The sequence below is a fragment of the Cebus imitator genome, unplaced genomic scaffold (genome assembly GCF_001604975.1).
Source record: "Cebus imitator isolate Cc_AM_T3 unplaced genomic scaffold, Cebus_imitator-1.0 Scaffold568, whole genome shotgun sequence".
Classification (NCBI taxonomy): Eukaryota; Metazoa; Chordata; class Mammalia; order Primates; family Cebidae; genus Cebus; species Cebus imitator.
Window position 1 is genome coordinate 810,690 of NW_016107883.1, and position 15,318 is coordinate 826,007.

Genomic DNA, 15,318 nt, shown 5'->3' on the forward strand with positions numbered 1-15,318 from the left:
TTGAAGTCGCATCTTCCCAGCGTTCATTCACAGGTCATTAAATACTCAACAGCGGGGAGAACAGAAAGCTGATGTGTTCAAGCCTCTTCTAATTGCACATCAAGCAATAAACGAGATAAACCCAATCTGAAATTGTAGTGGTTTTACAAGGCCATGCACATTTCCCAGGTTTGGTGTGTATTCCCAGACAGGAAGCTAATCACTGGAGTGCTCTATTCAATACCAGACACCTGGGACTTCTACCTAGGTGTCTGTCCTCTTAGGCCATCACTCTAAGACCTCCACAAAGGGGCAGGCTCTGCATCCAGAAGAGGGGCCCAGGATGGGGGCTGGTCACCTCCTGTTTGTGCGAACTCCAGGGAGTTGAGTGTGAGGGGCATCTTATGTGCCTGATGTTTTCCTTCCCCGCTCCCCTGCCTCTGTGCTGCCCTCAGACTCCTGAGGATAGGGGCAGATTGCATCCTCAAGCCCCATTCACATCAGTTCACTTCTAGCTTCTGCTTCCTGGGTACCCATGAAGCTCTGCCTCCTCTGCTGCCCTTATGAGGGGGATTCTGGACAAATTTGTCATATCCAGAGAGATGTTCTCATTCTTCCAGGGACACTGGAGACACAGGCATTCTCAGGCTGCTGGAGACACTGGTTATTCATATGACAAAAGAGAAAAGATAGAGCTTTTCCTCACATCTTCACATCGTGCACAGAAAATCCACTCCAGGTAGATTAAAGAAGCAACCATAAATACACAATTCTAAAAATACAAAAAATAACAAGACACAAGGAAGAAGACTATTCATTGAGGAGAAATGTCTTGTTAAGTCTCTTAGGGTGAAAGATGGATAGAACACACTTATATTCACAAATAGCACACACCCAGTACATACACAAACACAAACACAACTTATTATTTGCAAAGTCCTTGCCAATGTAATATGACAAGAAAAAAGAAGAGTAACAAGGATAGGAAAGGAAGAGATAAAATGACCTTTACTCTATATGATGTTATTATCTGTCCAGAAGGGCAGAAAATGATCAATTAAAAATCTGCCGGAGTTAATGAAACTGTTCAATCCATGGCCAGACCCAAGATAACCTATAAAATAGATGAACGGCTTTGTATCAGTCAGCAATTGCTGCATTACTGACAGCCCACCTCAAAGCTCAGTGCTCTGAAACAGTGCTGATTTACCACTAGAGCTATGATCCTGTGAGTTGGCTGGGAGTCTGCTGACCTTGGTTAATCTTACTCCTGTGCCTGTGGAGGAACAGGGGTGGGGGGTGGGTTCTGCTGTGACTCAGGCTGGGCCGACTGGGGCTCTGTTCTATGTGTTGCTCACCCTTCTACTGGGGCCAGCAGGCCAGCTGGGGCATAGTCCATGGCTGCAAGACAGCAAGGCCCACCTTGCAAGCTCATTTCAGACCTCGGCTTGTATCCTGTCTGCTCTGACCCATTGGACAGAACAAGTCACATGGCCAAGCCCAGTGAGAACATAAAGCAGCGGGTGTGGTTGAATGAGGGGCTATCACTGAGGTCACTAATACAATCAAAATCAACTAAAAACTGCAACAGTAAGCTGCGTTCATGACTTTCATAACAGCAAGAAAAATCGCAAGCAACATGGCAGGAAATTGGTTTAAAAAAAGTATAATAATAGGCTGAAACTTTAATGGAAAACAAAGAAGACCAACTGGAGTTGCTTGCCATTTTTTTTTTTTTTTCCTGTATGGGAAGACTCAGTATTGTAAAGACTCAATTTCTGTCATATTGATCTATAATTCATTGCAATTCCAGTACAAATCCAAAGAGAATTTTAAAAAATGGGACTTGATTCTAAATTTCTCTGGAGGAGAAAATGTATAACATGCAACCCAATATGACATGATGGTGGTAGCAGTGGGGAGTGTGCCTGACAAATTACTGAAACATCCTGTAGAGGTTAACATTGTTTGGTTTTATTTTACCACCTAATTTATTTATTAATTCTATTTGAGACAGGGTCTTGCTCTGTTGCCCAGGCTGGAGTGCAGAGATATGATCGTAGCTCACTGCAGCTTCGGACTCCCAGGCTCAAGTGATTCCCCACACCTCAGCTTCCATAGTAGCTGGGACTACAGGCACACACCACCACACCCAGCTGAGGTTAAACACTTTTTAATGTGGTGTTATAATAGACAAAGGCAAACAACACATGAGATAGAATATAGATTCTAGAGAAGAACTCAAGTATATATGGCAATTTAATATAAGATATTAATACAAGGTTACTTATATGATAAGAGAGGAAAGACGGAGCTTATTCTCACACCATACACAGAAAATCCACTCCAGGTGGGTTAAAGAGCCAACCACAAACACACAACTATAAAAGCACAAGAAATAAAAAGATGCAGATGCCATGATGGAAACGATAGACATGCTTGACACTACCTTAAACTCCTGTTTAAGAACAGGCATCCTATGAGTGAAGTTAGAGGATAAACATGAGATACGGATAGAAATATAGGAGTCAACAATCCAAATATATCTGGAATGCACAAAACCATTCTACAAATTAGTGAGTAAAATGTAAAAATCCCAATAGAAAAATAGGCAATAGATATAAACTAGTAGCTTACAGAAAAAGACATGCAAATGGCAAGTAAGCACATGAAAAGATATCTGACTTTGTAAATATGCAGAAAAATAAAATGAAAAAAACAATACATCCTGCAGAGGCTGACTACTTGCAAAAATGTAAAAGATTACATCCAAGTGTGGAGGAAAGAGCTACTCTCATTGTTGATTTTAGTACTATTATTTTTTGGAGGATAATTTGGAAAACTTCATCAAAACATAATCATTTTTAGGCTATAATAAAAAAATTAAAAACAATAGTTGTTGGCTTGTATGTGGTGAACATGGAACACTTCTACACTGCTGGTGAGAATATAAACTAGTATAGCCACTATGAAAAACAGTATGGAGATCCCTTAAAGAACTAAAAGTAGAACTACCATTTGATCCAGCAATCCCACTACTTAGTATCTACCTACAGGAAAAGAAACCATAATTTGAAAAAGATACTTGCACACGCACATTTATAGCAGCACAATTCACAATTGCAAAATTGTGGAACCAACCCAAATGCCCATCAATCAACAAGTGGATAAAGAAACCGTGACATATATTTGTGAATATATATATGTATATATTACTCTCTATATAGTATTCATCATATATATAGTATTTTATAGATATTCCATCATATACTTATTCCATCGTATATACTTATATACTTACATATATATGTACATATGATGGAATACTACACAGCCATAGAAAGGAATGAAATGACAGCATTTCCAGTGACCTGGATGACACTGGAGACCATTATTCTAAGTGAAGTAACTCAGGAATGGGAAAACCAAACATCATATGTTCTCACTGATACGTGGGAGCTGAACTATGAGGATGCAAAGGCGTAAGAATGATACAATGGACTTTGGGGACTTGGGGGAAGAGTGGGAGTGGGGTGAGGGATAAAAGACTACAGATATGGTGTAGAATATACTGTTCAGATGATGGGTGCACCAAAATCTCACAAATCACACTAAAGAACTTAGTCATGTAACCAAATATCACCTGCACTCCAATAACTTATGGAAAAAAACTGTAATCATTATTTGATCCAGCAAACCCGTCTTTAAAAAATTCACATATAAAGGTATATGTGTAGTCTGTTCTTTTAGCATTATGACAGCAAACATTTGTGAACAATGTAAACATTTACTAATGAAGAATCAAATAGATAAATTACGGTGCCCAGAAACTAGCTCCTTACTTGACTGGCAATGAAATGGTCAAACCCACACAAAATTTATATTATGTAAACATGACATACAGGCTCCAGCTTCTGGAATCATCCTGTGTATAAAGTCTGGAATGCAGGTGTTGACATCCTTGACAACAGTGGCCCCAGCAGCAGGAGCCACAGGAAATGGGAAGGCTGGAGGAAGACAGCAGACCTCAACAGCAGGGCGGGTCCAAATCCTAGGTGTCTTATGCTTTGTCATGAAAATACACCTGAAGTCCGACCTTGCTCCTCATCCACTGTGGCCCACGGCGCCCATGATCTCTTGCCTGGACTACTGCAGAATCATACACAAACATCCCAGCGGGGCCTCAACCCTCCCAGCTGCCCGAAGCACAGCAGCCGGAAGGACCCAGTTAAAGTCGGTCTGATCATGTGCCACCTCTGCTCAGGACCTTCCTGGGGGCTCCCTGTTTCCCTCAGAGGAAAAGTGAAGGCCTCTATGAGGTCCCACGGGCGTCTGTCCCTCAGCTTCCCACCCAGACCTAGCTACACGTCTCACTTAGTCAGCGCCATCCCACTCCATCCCAGAAGTGTCAAAGGCACAAAAGACAAAGAAAGACTAAGGAGCTGTTGCAGAGAGAAGGAGACCAGGCAATGTGACCATGGAATGCAGTGAGGAATCCTGACTGATGTCCTAGAACTGGCAAGGGACATCTGGGGAAAAACTGGGGAAAGCCCGTTCAAGCCTGGAGTTGAGCCGGCAGTCCTGTACCCATCTTCATTTCCTAGTCTTGATAAATGCACCCTGGCTATGTGAAGTGTTAGCACTGGGAAGGTTGGGAGTGGTATTCAGAAATAGTCTGCACTATCTGCAACGCTTGTAAATCTAAAATTTGAAAATTAAAAATGTATTTATTAATTACAATTAAGTCAACTATAACTTATTTGATCAATACTAATCGACTTAAAAATTAAATTAAATTAAAATCAAAATTATTAAAATAATTTAAAATTAAACTCATCAATAATTAATTGATTTAAACTAATAATTTAAAAAATTTGAGGTAAATACAACGGTTATAAACAAACAAAAGCGACCCCTGCCAACACTCCTCAGCCCTCTCCTGGCTTTGCTTCTTTCCCTAGCCCTTCCTGCATCCCGGCACAGCCTAATGCACAGGTTCATCAGGGTGTGCGATCTGTCTTTCTGCACTCCGATGTGCTCCATGAGGGCAGGTTCTGCCTGTTTTATAAACAGTGCTGTAAACCCAGCACCTACAATCTGTATCATCATATTAATCTATAAATTCTAGTTTCTGGGAACCACAATGTATTTACCTAATTCTCCTTTAATATATTTTTGTTCTGAAACATTTGCTGTTATAAATAATGCCACAAAGAACAGATTTGTACACATATCATTAGATACGATTTTTTTTTTTTCGAGTTGGCATTTTGCTCTTGTTGCCCAGGCTGGAGTGCAATGATGTGATCTCTGCTCACCACAACCTTCACCTCCGGGGTTCAAGCGATTCTCCTGCCTCAACCTCCCTAGTATCTGGGTTTACAGGCATGCGTCACCAAGCCTGGCTAATTTTGCATTTTTAGGAGAAACAGGGTTTCTCCATGTTGGTCAGGCTGGTCTTGAACTCCTGACCTCAGGTGACCTCGGGTGATCTGCCCGCCTTGGCCTCCCAAAGTGCTGGGATTACAGGTGTGAGCCACTGTGCCCAGCAATTATATATGAATTTTTTACAATAGGCTTGTGGGTCAAAGAACAGGCACAATTTAAATTTTGATAAATTTTGCCAAGTTATCCTCCAAAAAGCAATTGTGCTGGGAATATCATTTATCCATTTATTCCATGTATTGCCTGTGTTTCCCCACTGGAACATAGGCTTTGGGACACTAAGGCTCTGCCTGGTTTGTTCAGTTCTGTAAACCTAGCTCCCAGAACAAATATTTATCAAGCAAATGACGTGGGCAGGCAAGAGCTATGCTGAAATTGATGGGGTAAGATACAGAGGTTTAAATCTACTATTTGAAGTTATAAAGATACTGTAGTGGACCTTCATAATTAAGTGGTTCCTCAAAGCTGTCCACATCTTAATCCCTAGAACCTGGGAAGGTATTACCTTACAGGGCAGCAGGGACTTCCTTCGTGGATGTGATGAAGTTAAGGGTCTGGAGATGAAGGGAGGATCCTAGGTTATCTGGTAGATCCAGCGTAATCGTGAGAGTCCTTATTCAAGGGGCAGTAGGAGGAGCAAGGACTGAGGAAGAGGTCAGAGAGAAAGACAGGAGGATGCTGAGCTGCAGGTCTGAGGGTGGAATAGGGGGCCTCGGTTTCCTCATTTGTCAATGGCATATTTGACAAGGGCTTTTACCCACTGAAGCTTTAAGATTCTGAGGGTTCAGGTGTGATTCTTCCTCTGTGGCCCTGGCCCCTTGCTGGGAATGGATGTGGAAGGACTTGGTTCTGCCATCTCCAGGGTTGAGAGCACTGCAGAAAACATCAAACTGGAGTTCATATGTGTAGTACACGTGCTACACCTATGCATGTGTAGCCAGATGTGAAGACAGAGACAGAGCCAGGGGCGCTAGCTGCCACCCTTCCTAGTTGTGTCACCTGCATGGGTCAAGCCCTGCCACCACCCCCAGCTTCCTCACCTGCCTTACTACAAAGCTCACCATGCCCTTCTGCCACCTTTCTGGGACTCAGGATCAAATGGTGGAATTTCAGAGGGTCCTGACCCTGCAGCTGAGGGTGTGGTGAAGCCAGAGAAGCTTGGGGCCACCCTTCCCCTGCTAAATCAGGCAGCTGGCTAGAGGCAGCCTGAAGTGTGATTTGATCAGCATCCTAGATTTTGCTAGTGATCCTCCTGCTCTGAACTCTGCCTCCAGCTGAGTTGGGAAAGGCCAAGCAAAGTGTCCCCAGAGAGCAGCTCTGTCTTCCCCCCTAGACTGCTGAGAGAGAAGGGCCCAGCATCCACAGGGCAGCTTGAGGACTCTAGGGGACCTCTCCTTAGGCTACTGCTGGAGGGTTCCCACACAATGCTGCGTGCATGTGTGTACAATGCCATGTGCTCGTGTGTGCCTCTGTATGTGCAATACTTGTGTGCATGTGTAGCCAGGTGAGCTCAGACATGTGTGCACAGAAATGCAATCTCATCTCTGTGTGTATGTGTGTGCATTCAGGGCTGTACTGCATGTGCATTTGTACAGATACACAAGAGTTTGCACAGGCCCTTGTGCGGGTACATTGGCATTTACATCTATGTACATGAGCAGCATATGACAGCCTTGCTGCCAATTTCAGTTCATGGCTACATTTTGTTTGGCTGGCATGATATTTTAAAAGAGTCAGAGTCAGCAGTTAAAGCCAGAAGATTTTACAAATCCGCATGTTCAGCTTCTTTTGAAAATTTGAAACCCTGTTCCCACAGGGCAGCCACCAATCATAGCAGACATGTTCACCCTGTCCTGCCCCTCTAAAGTGGTCATGTGATCTCCAGTTCATCAGAGTCCTCAGCATCCCCTATCACCTTACACCTTACCCACCTCGCCCATTTATGTTACCTCCTTGGCCCCTCTAGGAAGTTGTGATCCTTGGATAAAGCCCAACAATTTAGTAGCATGCTTAAGCCTGCTCTACACTTTTCTGCTGCTCCGGCCTGGCCAGCTCCCGACCCACCACCTCCACTCATCTTGAGCCACTTTGCCTGCCAGATCATTCTGTGCCTCCCCAGACTTCTCCTGATCCCTGTCCCTGGTCTGCTGTTGCTCCTCACTCCCTCTCATGTGGAGTCCTGCTCTTCCTCCAGTTCCCCCTCCCCTGCGCCTCACCCAGAGCCAGTGGGCTTTACTGTTGCTCATGCCTCTGGCAGGCCATGGGAAAAAATTATTCTCTTGTAAGCTGGGACTAGAAATGATCCCAAGGAGAGAAATATCTTGCTGTAGAAAACACCTTGATATGACCATAGTGTAAAAGGTGAGGGTTTCATTGTGATCAGACAAATCACTAAAAACAAAACAAAAGAACTGTTGGTCAGGCGCGGTGGCTCATGCCTGTAATCCCAGCACTTTGGGAGGCTGAGGTGGGCAGATCACCTGAGGTCAAGAGTTAAGACCAGCCTGACCAATGTGGAGAAACCCTGTCTCTACTAAAAAATACAAAAAATTAGCTAGTCTTGGTGGCACATGCTTGTAATTCCAGCTACTCAGGAGGCTAAGGCAGGAGAATTTCTTGAACCTGGGAGGTGGAGGTTGTGATGAGCCAAGACCGTGCCATTGCACAACAGCCTGGGCAACAAGAGCAAAACTCCACCTGAGAAAAAACAACAACAAAAAACTCTTAAAATGCAACAATAAGAAAATCAACAACTTGATTCAAAAATTGTCAAAAGATCCGAACAGACATTTTGTCTGTTCAGATTTAGATTTAGAGATGGCAAATATGCATATGAAAAGATGCTCAACATCATATGTCATGAGGGAAAACAGCAATGAGACACCACTACACGCCTGTTAGAACAGCCAAACCCAAAACACTGACAATATCAAACGCTGGTGAGGATGTGGAGCAACTCTCAGTCACCACTGGTGGGAAGGCCAAATGGCACAGCCACCTTGGAAGGCAGCTCTTCAATTTCTTACAAAACTAAACATACTCTTATCATATGATCCAGCAATTTTGCCACTTGGTATTCACCCAAATAAATTGAAAACTTATGTCCACACAAAATCGTGCATGCAGTTATTGATAGCACCTTTACTCATAATGCCCAAACTTGGAAGCAGCCAACATGTCCCCTCAGTAGGTGAATGGATAAACTGCGGTGCATCCAGATGAAGGAATATCATTCAGTGCTAAAAAGAAATGAGCTATCAAGCATGAAAAGGCATGGAAGAAATGTAAATGCCTATTACTAAGTGAATCTGAAAAGGCTACATACCGGATGATTCCAACCTGTGATATTCTGGAAGAAGCATAACTATGGAGACAGGAAAAAGATCAGTGGTTGCCAGGGGTTGTGGGAGAAGGAGGGATGGACAGGCAGGACACAGAGGATTTTTAGGGCAGTGATGCTATTCTGTGTCATACCACAATGGTGGGTACATGTCATTATAAGTCTGTCAAAACCCACAGAATGTATACCACTAGGAGTGAACCCTAATTTAAAGTATGCATTCCAGGTGATAATGATATCAGTGTCTGTTCATCAGCTAAAACAGGCACCACTCTGGTGGGAAATCTCTACTTTCTACTTGACTTTGCTATAAACCTAAAACTGCTCTAAAAAAATAAAGTCTACTAAATTAAAAAGTATGTAAGTAGAGCCATGTCTTAAACGAGAGTAAAATTCTAAAACCAGCTCAGAAGGTGAAATCCCAGTGAAGTGAAATTACTTTTGAAGATTTTCTTAAATCATCCCTAGAGCACAATATGCCACGTGTCAGCCAACACCGATGTTTTCTCCCTCTGCACGTCCATCACAGACATATTGTCCTTCCCCTTAGGTCAGATCAGTACTTGGCTTGCATTCAGAGGCAACTAACTTTGGATCACAAATACCTACCCATCAACACCAGGATCACGGTAAAGCAGGCTAGAAACTTGTGCTACCGGAACCGGAGTCAAGAACTGGAGTAGCAAATTCTAATCTCCTACCCCCAGGCTAATCCCTGAGCATATGGAATGGAATGAGAGGAGGAATTGTCCCACACAATTTAAAATAATACATATTTTTCTCCTTCATATTTTGGAAATTACTATAGTTCAACTCATATAGGTTAAAGGCATGTATGAGGTGAGTCCTCAGAGTGAGGTCATAGCAAATTTGCTTAGCATGAAAACATGGGAGGAATTGGGAGGAAAGGACCAAGTGGAAGAAGAGCATGGGGAGGGTGGCTGGGTGCAGGAGTCCAGGGAGAGGAGCTGTTTTCCCTTGGGCCCAAGTTGGTGCTGTGTAGAATGGGGAGAGCCAGCACAGAATCGGGAGCTCAGAGAACAAGATGGCTGGAAAGATGTTACTGATAGCAGTGGAATGTTTCTGGGTCACGTGGCACCAACGTATGTTAGTGGCAGCAAATCTGTACGGGTTTGCAGCAACCCCAGCTCTTGCCTCCTCAGAAGAATCCTACTGAGGGGCAGAAGGCAGAGTGAGAGACACCGAGGCAAGTTTTAGAGCAGGAGTGAAAGTTTATTAAGAAAGTTTTAGAGCAGGAATGAAAGGAGGTAAAGTACACTTGGAAGAGAGCCAACTGGGCGACTGGTGAGATCAAGTATGTGGTTTGACCATTGACTTGAAATGTATACATCGGCAGGCTTCCAGGGGGTTGTGTCTCTTCTTCCCAGATTCTTCCCTTGGGGTGGGCTGTCTGCATGCACAGTGGCTTGCCAGCACTCAGGAGTGTGCAGTGTGTTTACTGAAAATTGTGCACATGCTTGCTTAAGGTGTTCTTCCCTTCGCAGTCAAATCTCCCTTGAAGGTCATTAAGCAGTTCAACTCTGCCGTTCTGCCTCTTAGTGCACGTGCTTGAGCCCACTCGCCCAACTCCTGATATCTTATCGCGAAGCTACTGATCGCCAGTTTCGGGTTCTTTCTATCTACTGGGAGACTGTCTTTCCCTGGCACTGGCTGCAACCAGTTATTATTTTAGAGAGACAGTGTAACAACCACCTGACCATCACCTGATGGTGGCCTGATGTTCTGGGATGTGGGGCCGTCTCTTGCCCTGCTCATGTCTGACTAGCTACCTACTGTAACGTTGCTTCTTGGGAAATGTATAGACATCTTTGGAGGGATGTGAACAGCACAAGGCATAGAAGAAGGGATATAGAAGCAATGCTCCCGAGCCCCCAGGGCACAGGCAGGCCCTGTTCACTCTCTCTTGTAGTTGGGGCTTGTGGTGTTGCTTGCAGTGGTTGACTTAACGGGTTTGCTGCTACCCAGAGAAGGAGAATGGATAGAACCCAGAGGATTCACAGGGGGGCTCCCAGGACTCCACCTCTGGTAAAATACACCTCCATTGCCCTTGAGGTCAAAGTGACCTGGCCTGCTTAGCTTGCAAAAATCTCCATGTCCTGGATGTTTCTGTGGCTTCCAGGAGCTCAGGTTCTCAGGCCTTCCTGAGAGCTCCCTGGTCCTGATGAGGGAGCACTCAGCCCCTACTGCTCCAGGCAATGCCGGTCGGTCGTGGGCTCTGAGGAGGAGCCAGGCAGGCCCTGGGCTGCTCCCAGCCCCTCTCCGGCCGTGCACTCCCTTCCCCAGTTTCCATGTTGCTCTGGCTTTTTCTTTCTTTCTTTTTTTTTTTTTTTTTAAGATATTTGAAATACAACTTTATTCTGATTCTATACAAAAAGGAATGGGAATGACAGTAACAAACAAGATTTCACCACTGAATATTGTGATGTGACTGCAGCAGTCTTATATCTGAAACTCAAGGAATCAACTGCGTTCCAAACAGCTAAATATGCAGGTCCAAACAATAAAGGTATATTTTAAACTGCCACATTCACTCCGAAGCCCACTCATCTCCTTCAGCAACCCACAGATGAAGCACATGTTACGCTTAGCTAGATAATAAGGAGATGGCACACACGCTGCACCGCTGACATCACAGGACAGCTGCCTATAAAACTAGACTTCTGACGCTGGGCTTCTGCTTCATTCTCACAGGTCATCATCCTCATCCGGGAGAGCAGTTGTTTGAGCAACCTCTAAGTCCTGCTCATACTGCACTGCCAAAGCTGGGTCCATGACAACCTCCGGTGGGGCAAGAGCAGGCATGGCAACAAATTCCAAATTAGGGTCTCCAATGAGCTTCCTAGCAAGCCAGAGGAAGGGCTTTTCAAAGTCGTAGTTACTTTTGGCAGAAATGTTGTAGTACTGAAGATTCTTCTTTCGATGGAAGACAATGGATTTTGCCTTCATTTTCCTGTCCTTAATGTCCACTTTGTTGCCACATAACACGATGGGGATGTTTTCACACACTCGCACCAAATCTCTATGCCAATTAGGCACATTCTTGTAAGTAACACTGGATGTTACATTGAACATTATGATGGCACACTGGGCTTGGATATAATAGCCATCTCTCAGTCCGCCGAATTTCTCCTGGCCGTGTCCCACACATTGAACTTAATAGGTCCTCTCTTAGTGTGGAACACTAGGGGATGAACCTCAACACCCAAGGTGCTACATACTTCTTCTCAAATTCACCAGTCAAATGACATTTCACAAAGGCCGTTTTTCCGGTACAACCATCACCAACCAATACAAGTTTAAACTGGACCTGGGGCGCTCCCTGCGCAGCCATCGCGGTGTTCCTTCCAGAAGCGTCTCCACGCCGGTCCGACTGAGCTGCTCGGGCTTTTTCTAGTGAAGGACCGGATACTAAATGTTTTAGGCTTTACAGGCCACACGTGGTCTCTGCCGTGATTCTTTGTTTGAATTCTTGTCTCTTACAACCCTTTAAAAATGCAAATGCAGTCTCCAGCTTGCCCAGAGACAGACAGCAGCGGGATTTGGCTCTAGAGTATGACTTGCCAACCCCTGTTCTAGAATCGCAAAGCCTCCCTCTCTTAGGATGTCGGAATCAGCCATGACCTAAATTGCCAGAGGGCCCTAAGCCTCAGCCTCTCTTTTCCAGATCAGAATATTTTCCCTCCTGGGATCGTAGCATTTTATTTGCCTCATAAAATGACGGCTTTTTATTCAGAAGTGGCACAATCCAGGGAGGTGCAGTAGAGGAATTTCAAAGGATAAGTAGAAAGCCCCACTCCTTCATGAAGTGATCTGGAGTCAGACAGGCTGGGTTCTAGCCTGGCCCAGTCTCTCACTCGAAATGTGTCTCTCTGAGCCTCGGTTTTCTGGTAAGATGCAGCCAGAGACAGCAGAACTGCTGTGAGCTGTGAGTAGCATGTGCCGCCCTCAGAGCCTGCCGGGCTTCCGTCCCTCCCCTCCCGCTCTCCTCCTGTCCCCCCGACTCCCCTCCTCACTCTTGTTTAGGAACCCCAGGATCCCAATTTCTGGGAATGTCCCTGCTCCATGTTGACAAGATGGGGCCGTAAGTCCCACCCTTCCCCCATCTGGGGCACAATGGGGTGGACCAGGCAGCACAGGCTGGGCCCATCCTACCACTTAGCTTCCAAAACATGGTGTGTTACTGTTGAAAAGCGTCCCCACCAGGAAGAGACATATTCTAGCTCTAACTGTACTGGGAGTTACAATCCTAACTCCCTGTACTTCAGAATGTGACCTTGTTTGGAGATAGAGTTGTTGCAGATATAATTATTTAAGATGAGGTCGCACTGGAGTAGGCTGGGCCTCTAATGCAGTATGAGTGGTGTCCTTATGAAAAGGGAACATTTGGACACAGACACACATAGGAGGGAACCCCAAGTGGTCACGAAGGCAGAGATCAGTGTGACGTGCTACAAGCTAAGGAATGCCGAAGATTGGCAGCAAACGGCAGGAGCCAGGAGGGGGACCTGCAACAGCCGCTGTCTCAGAAGCAGACACCCCTGCCCACAGGTCCATCCTGGACTTCCTTCCCCTAGAACTGTGAGGCAAGAGACGTCTGAGACTCCCAGTGTGTAATGCTATGGCAGCCCTAGCCCACTATGTGAAAAGAATGTGCCTTTCTCAAGGAAAGCAAGCCATAGGAAGATGGGTTGTACTCCAGCCTGGGAGACAGAGCAAGACTCTGACCAAAAAAAACAAAAAAAATGGCCTTGGGGTCCTGGCTGGCTGTCTTTCTTTGCCAAAATAGTGGGGTTTTCTGTGATCAGAGAGAAGAGGGTTACGCTATAGACAGAGGGGACTGCCGCGATGTGGAGTGTGGAGAGCCCTCATGTCTAGCCCTCCCTGGGCTTCGCCTCCACTCCACCCCAGGTGCAGCCCAGTGTTCATTTGCTGAGCTGAGCTGTGCTGCGTGCAGCTGTGGAGTGAATGGCTCTGGGCCCTGCGGAAGTGTAGTCCTCAGTTCTAGTAGCAAGAGCCTGGGGCATAGAGGCATGGGGAGGCAGGAGGTACTGGTTGGATGGGAGGAACCTGGGAATGTGTGTGGTCCCTACATGGGATCCCCGAGCCCTAAGAACATAACTGGCCATAGGGAGTTGCTCTGTGTTCTGATTCTCTGCTTCTCCAAGCAGTCAGTCAGGCTGTGTCAAACATCATGGCCTTGACTTAGCTGTGCTTGGCCCATTCGAGGGAAGACATATGAGTGACATTTGCAAGGAAGGTGGCAATGGCTCCTCCCACCCTTCTATGTGCAGCCCTTGGTGATGTGCTGTGACCCTCCTGTCAAAGGGGGACCCATTTCCCCACCCCTTGAATTTTGGACTGACATTGTATGAGCTATTGGCCCTGAGAGCACCCCTAGTCCTTATGAGGAAGTCCAGTAGGGCTTCGTGAGGATGAGTTCCTTCAGGTGACCATTGGCCACTAAGCAAGGGAGTGATGCAGCCTGAGACCAGGGCTCAGCAAGCTTTTCTATAAAGAGCAAGATAGTAGATATTTTAGGCGTTTGGGGGCCACATGCAGTTTCTGTCTCACCTTAGCAACTGCTGTTGCAGCACGAAGCAGCCATTGGCAACACATAAGTGTATTAGCCTGGCTGTGTGCCAATAAAACTTTATTTACATAAGCAGATGGCAGGCAGGCTTGCAGTTTGCTGACTCCCACTCAAGCCCCAGCTAAAGACATCCCTAGATGACTTTAGCCGTGCAAGGTGCCCCAGTGTAAGATAGCTGGACCACAGGAGTGAGGGCAAAGAAAATAGTGGTTGTTTCAAGCCTAAGTTTTGGGTAGTTGATAAGTGGCAATAAGTATGTCATACAAGGCAGGTCTGTGTCTGGAACCAGGAGGAAAGGCAGGGAGAGGTGGGGTTGAGCCATGCCAGGGACTAAGGATGGCAAGTGTGAAAAATGACCCTCCGCAGGAAGTCCAGGGAGAGTCAGTATTCCCAGATATTGCTTGGTATGGGGACACCGGGGGCCAGGGCCCAGAAACACTAGGTTACAGATTGAATCATGTCCCCCAAAATTTATATATTGAAGTCCAAATCACCAGTGTCCCCAAATGTGACCTCATTTAAAGATAGGGTCGCTGCAGATGTAATAGTTAAGATGTGGTCATCCTGGAGTAGAGTGGGCCCTTGTATGACTCGGCTGAGGCTGCGTAACAGAATACTCCATATGAGCAGCTCAAGCAACAGAGGCTCATTTCCCCGCAGTTCCAGAGGCTGGAAGTTGGAGGTCAATGCGTCAGCAGGATTGGATTCTCCTGCAGCCTCTCGGTTGGAATCTCCTGCGGCCTCTCTCCCTGTTGTGCAGCTGGCCGCCTTCTCGCTGTGTCCCCACGTGGTCATTCCTCTGTTCACTTGCATCCCCTGGGGTCTCTTCGTGTGTCCTAATCCCCTCTTCTTACAAGCACCCCAGTCAGGTTGGATTAAGGGCTACTTTAATGGCTTCATTTTTCCGTTACGGCCTGTTTAAAGGCCTAATTCCAAATTTGGT

At 45.7% G+C, this 15,318-nt stretch overlaps 1 pseudogene across 1 annotated transcript; it reads right to left on the reverse strand.

The window, feature by feature from the left end:
• Positions 1 to 11,118: 11,118 nt before the first annotated feature.
• On the reverse strand, positions 11,119 to 12,157 carry LOC108294210 (annotated as a pseudogene). The gene has a single exon (XR_001820954.2). The product of XR_001820954.2 is annotated as a GTP-binding nuclear protein Ran-like (transcript).
• Positions 12,158 to 15,318: the final 3,161 nt, after the last annotated feature.